The sequence below is a fragment of the Silene latifolia genome, chromosome X (genome assembly GCF_048544455.1).
Source record: "Silene latifolia isolate original U9 population chromosome X, ASM4854445v1, whole genome shotgun sequence".
NCBI classification, from domain to species: domain Eukaryota; kingdom Viridiplantae; phylum Streptophyta; class Magnoliopsida; order Caryophyllales; family Caryophyllaceae; genus Silene; species Silene latifolia.
The window spans coordinates 136,539,259-136,544,741 of record NC_133537.1 but is presented as its reverse complement, the minus strand read 5'-3'; the positions used below and the strand labels follow the sequence as shown (position 1 = coordinate 136,544,741).

At 39.2% G+C, this 5,483-nt stretch overlaps 1 long non-coding RNA gene across 1 annotated transcript; it reads left to right on the top strand.

Moving 5' to 3' along the window:
- Positions 1-690: 690 nt before the first annotated feature.
- On the top strand, positions 691-5,271 carry LOC141623637 (uncharacterized). Its single transcript, XR_012533488.1, has 3 exons — positions 691-978; positions 1,073-1,144; positions 4,234-5,271. It is a non-coding gene; the product is annotated as an uncharacterized LOC141623637 (long non-coding RNA).
- The last annotated feature ends 212 nt before the right edge of the window (positions 5,272-5,483 follow it).

The window sequence follows — 5,483 nt, the reverse complement described above, 5'->3', positions numbered from 1 at the left end:
CATGCCTACGACACCACATACCAACACTAGGTACTCGGAACACGTCCGTGGTACCCGGGCCTGAGAGCGACTCGAGTCCCCTGGCAGACATCGTATCTCAACCACACGAGTCCCTCCAAAACTCAAGTACTAAATGTGCACATCCTCCTTAGAGTAGGAAGCTCCAAGAGGTGACTCAAGCGGAAGACGGTTTCCCAACCGCCTTCCGTCTCCGCAACAACAACCAAGTATACTCCACAATATTCCACCACAATCAACACAATTAATTTCCAATAAGAGTAATCATATAATCACACCAAGCATAATAAGTCAAAATGCTAAATCCTTCATTAACTTACCTATTTTCATGTAATTACTCTCTAACATGTTATAATGTATTCTAACCATTTATGTAACACCCGCGAATTTCTCATTTTGATATTTATAATTTATTTAACCTTTTAATTACTTTATTTTATATTTTTACATTATTTAATTATATTAATTGTATTTTAAACATAATTTCTATAAAAGTAATATCTTAAAATTGAACTTATATAAAAATACGTGTTTTAGTCGGATAGTAATAATAGTGACAATAATAATAATATTAACAATAATAAAGTTCCGACCTAGATTATAATAGGTTTAAAATGAAATTCCGTCTTGTGATAGACCGTCACATTTTCACATGTGAGGCCAATCTTTTCCCGACCAATCCCGTATCGACAACACATATCTACCTACCTTTATTACCACTCACTAAATTAACATTCATTCCACACTCACTTTTTTTGACCAATCCCAACCACTTTTCCTTTCTAAATTCCCCTTCCTTTTTCGAAAACTCCTGTAAAACAGCCAACAGAGTGCAGCAACAAAACGAGACCCAAAAACCATTTTTGTCGAGCTTGAATCCCAGATTTCGTCTTCATTTCTCAACCATTCCTCTTTATTTTTGTACCATTCTTCTCCTTATCTCTTCCTTCATCTTTTAAGGTAAGAAAGACATAATCTTATGGAGTTTTCGTCTCGACCCGTCTCATGAATGTTGCGTTTTTAAGCTAATCTCGGCTGTCATTACGATTTCTAGGTGAAGCTTTGAGGACCCAGAAGGAAACTCGTTCTTAATAGACATTCCTCTCGAAGACTGAAGAAAGTTAAGGTAACGGTGATGGGTTACTCGACAAAATGTCGGGAATCCGTCCTTCCTACTCGTTTTTGTCTTTATTTATCGTAAAGCTCAAGTCTTTGTATGTTACTCATGAATGGGGTTGGTTTTGTGTTGATAATGGTCTTCTTACGCGGCCGTTTTGGTTTCCTTGGACCCGTCTCAACTGGATTCGGGTATTGGGGGATTGCTGAGTTCACCTGCTTAGGCCGTGGTTATTATGCTGCTGTCAGTCCTGTGTTTCGTCCCTTCCTGTTGCTATTATACATCATCTAAAGCAGTGAACATGACTTTGTGAGACAATCCATCAATATTATTCATCTGAGTGATGCGTTAATTTGTCAGATGAACTTTCCTAACTGCCTTGAGTAAACAAATTAGATTTGATCATCACGTGACCTTGTTTCCAATTCTTGGATATTACTGTACCTATCATGCGTTGACTTACTGACCAAATTGTATGCTTTAATCCATTTGGCCACTTAGTGATCTTTATTATTTCACTTGATTCAATATTAACTTGGTTGTATTGATTGTGAATTGAGATGAGTTTACTCGAGTATTGTGGAAATGGGTTGTCTTTGGTCAGTCTTGGACGCAATTTTTAGGCTGGAATTGTTGTTGGTTCGAGTCAATTTGATTACTCTCGTCTTGTGTGCATATACATGAATGAACATGGTCTTTTGTTTGGATGAATTCGGCCTTGTAACATGCTTAAAAACTCGTCTTAAGACGGCCTCATGAATTTGCTAGAAAAACCATGTATATATAAGTTGTTGATGGGTGACTTTTGTGGACTGTTTTCGAGTCGAACTCACGGATGATTTGAACTAAATAGTTGATTCCCGCCTCCTTTGTATATCCAAGTATGTAATGGGTTGGTGGTATGTGAGAAATTTCACCCTTTTCATGCTTAAAATTTCGTCTTAAGACGGTCACAAAAGAACTTTATAAATTGTAAAAATGGACTTTGTCGAGCAGTTTTCGTGGGCTGTTTTGACGGGTTTCTTTATGATAAATTGAACCAACTTTCTTGGTATTGACTCAAGTACAGGTAAATGTTTTGATTGGGTCTTTTGTTTGGGTGAAATCCGTCTTGGTTTGGCCTAGAAAACCGTCCCAAGACGGCTGGACTGGAGGGAATTGTTGCGTTGTTGACTGTGATCGTGCGCATATCCTCCTACATGCTTTCTTTTTTTTGTCTTTTGTGCTTTGCTTGTTCATTTTGGTGGTTTAATGGTTGGGCTCACTCTTGTTTTTTTTGGACTCATTTTCTTGTTGTGGTTTGGGCTCACCACCCTCTTAATTTTGGGCTAACCACAAGTATGTATTTGGGCTCACCATATTTACTTTGTTGGACCTATGCGATTAAATTGTTTGGACCTTACATAAGTTTAGGTTCGGTCGTGTCTAAAATTTTCGGGCTTGAGTGGTTAATTCCTGTCTCGTATTTTATATATTGTGACACGTTAAATATCGTTCTTTTGTATACCCACTATGTAGGGCTCAATCGGTTTTACTCGTTGGATTCCTTTGGTCTTATTTATTGGGCTAGTTATGTGAGTTAGTTAAATTTGTGTAGTTTACTTGATTGGACTTGGTAGGCTTCGCTTGTTGGATTTCACGTTTTATTCCGTAAATTTCACATAACGTAAATTATTCATTATCACTCTTTATATCTTATTTAACCGGCTTGTTAAATTATAAAATGGAATGTTTAGTAATATAATACAAGTATGAGATATTTATTATAAGTACTTGTAAGAGTCATATTCTAGATAATGTCTAGTATTGTTCGGTTGTGAGAGTCTTGGTTCTACCGGAATACTAGGGGTGAGCCTGAGGCCCTCTAGTTGCGGTATGAACGTCGGGAGTGATGTTCCCATCCGTACTCATAGTGATGCAGACCATAAGTATGAATGTGACATTATCATCTCGACCCCGAGTCTTGGTCCTATCGGGTACTAGGGGTGAGCCAGAGGCCCTCTAGTTGCGATATGATTCGTCGGGAGTGATGTTCCCATCCGTACTCATGGTGATGCAGACCGTAAGTATGAATGTGACATTAATCATCCCGTCCCCGAGTCACGGTCCTATCGGATGCTAGGGGCGAGCCATAGGCCCTCTAGTTGCGATAAGGTCGTCGGGATTGATGTTCCCATTTGCACTTATGGTGAGATGCAAGCCATAGGTATGAATGTGACATTAATAATCCCGTTCTATGTGCTTGTTTGTTGTGTTTGTTTCTTGTATTTGGCCATGTTTTAAAGGTAACCGCTGAGCCAGATACTTGTTTGTTGTGCCTCGGACATGTTTTAAAGGTAACCTCTGAGTCGGGCACTTGTTTGTTGTATTTGGCCATGTTTTAAAGGTAACCGCTGAGCCAGATACTTGTTTGTTGTGCCTCGGACATGTTTTAAAGGTAACCTCTGAGTCGGACACTTGTTTGCAGTATTTGGACATGTTTTAAAGGTAACCGCTGAGCCATATACTTTATGTGTTGTGCCTCGGACATGTTTTAAAGGTAACATCTGAGTCGGGCACTTGTTTGTAGTATTTGGACATGTTTTAAAGGTAACCGCTGAGCCATATACTTTAGAGGTCGTGCCTTGGACATGTTTTAAAGGTAACCGCTGAGCCAAGGTACTTAAGGATTGTGTCTCGGACATGCTTTAAAGGTAGCCTCTGAGCCGGATGCTTTGCTTATTATGTGATGTTAGTGGTCTCATTTCATGTATTGTATTTTATTTGGCTTTCAAAGTTCATGGCTAAGGTTTCCATTCACATGTTTCATGATGTTAATCTTGTTTATCCGTGACCTATGATATTCTATCGTGTTTATAGTTGTATTATCATTTATGACATTTTAGTTGGATTGTCTCATATGTATGTATCATACGCCTTATCTATGATTGACTACGCATGTTTGGAATGTTAGTCTCATATCTCAATGCTTGCATCAAATGGTTATATTCATGATGTTCTAATATGTTCTTGTTTATCTGTGTTTCGACATTTTGTGGCTGGGAGAACCTTGAGTTACTCCCCACTGACTGTGGCGTTCATGTTTACATGAATGACAGGTTGTGAAGATGCTTACTTGGGAAAGACGTGTGGGCTAGCGAGAACTAAACATTGGACTAGTAGTTGGTTTATTAGGATTGTTTAGACTCACCTTTTATCTTTTGTCATTCGAGGGATATATTTTCCCTCACCTTTGACTATCGCGTTTGTATAATTTAATCTTTATTTCCGCATTCTTTATTTGTCTTTTAGATTTTTATGAACCCGCGCTTTATAAACTTTAAAAGTCTCAAAAATTTCCTAAAATTCCGCATTTTATAATTTATATTTTCCGCGTTATTGCGGGGGTTCATAGTTGGTATCAGAGCCTTTGTTGCTCCCGACGCACACACGTGTACCCCAAACTTAGTTTGAACTTGACCTTGAATAATGAATGAGAGATGGGTAGAACTAAGGACCTAAGTTGGTAGTCTCTTTGTGTATGCTATTTGTTAGGTGCTAACTTGATTGATTTATTTGGTGTCTTGAGAAGATGGTGCGACCAACCAAGGTGGAGAATACTATCATGGAAGCTCTTACACAAATTCTCCGGAATCAACAAGATGCCAATGCTCAAGTCAATCATCGTCCTAACTCCCGTGGCAAGAGATCCTTTGTACCCTCATCTTCGTCATCTACTAAGAAGAAGAAGCCTTTTCTAAGAGGACAAGTACCAAGTGGACAAGTGCTAGGTGGACAAACTCCCTCATCGGAAGACAACCCTGAGGAGACCCGCAAATGTTTCAAGTGTAGGCAAGCTTATCACCCCGGGATTGGATGCTATGATATGCCCTTGAAGTGTTACCTTTGCAAGAAGCCTGGTCATTTCATCAAGGATTGCCCCGAGAAGAAGAAGACTTCTCCTCCTCATGATCCGGAAGTTGAGCCTAGAGGAGCCGTTCGTGTCGAGAATCAAGTCGGAGCCGTCGTTCCTCCCGACACCACTTCGGGTGTGTTTTCTATCCTTGATCAACCTTATCTTACTTTTATTCCGTGATGCTCATCCTTCTTCTAAACTCCTTTTTGGTTTACCCTAGGAGTTCCTCTCATATCATTCTTTCCGTATTACCCTTGGAATTCTTGTTGTGAATCTTTCCTCTCGATTCACCTTTGTACCTTTCCCTTTATCTTGACCATAAGCTTTATCGTTCATGCATCTCCTATTCTTTTGGCTGTGCTTTCCCTTTTGTTTCTAATCTAGAGGCTTATGAAAATTCTACCTTTGACATCTTTGTTGACCTTACTTCGACTCTTACCCTGGGAAGTTCAT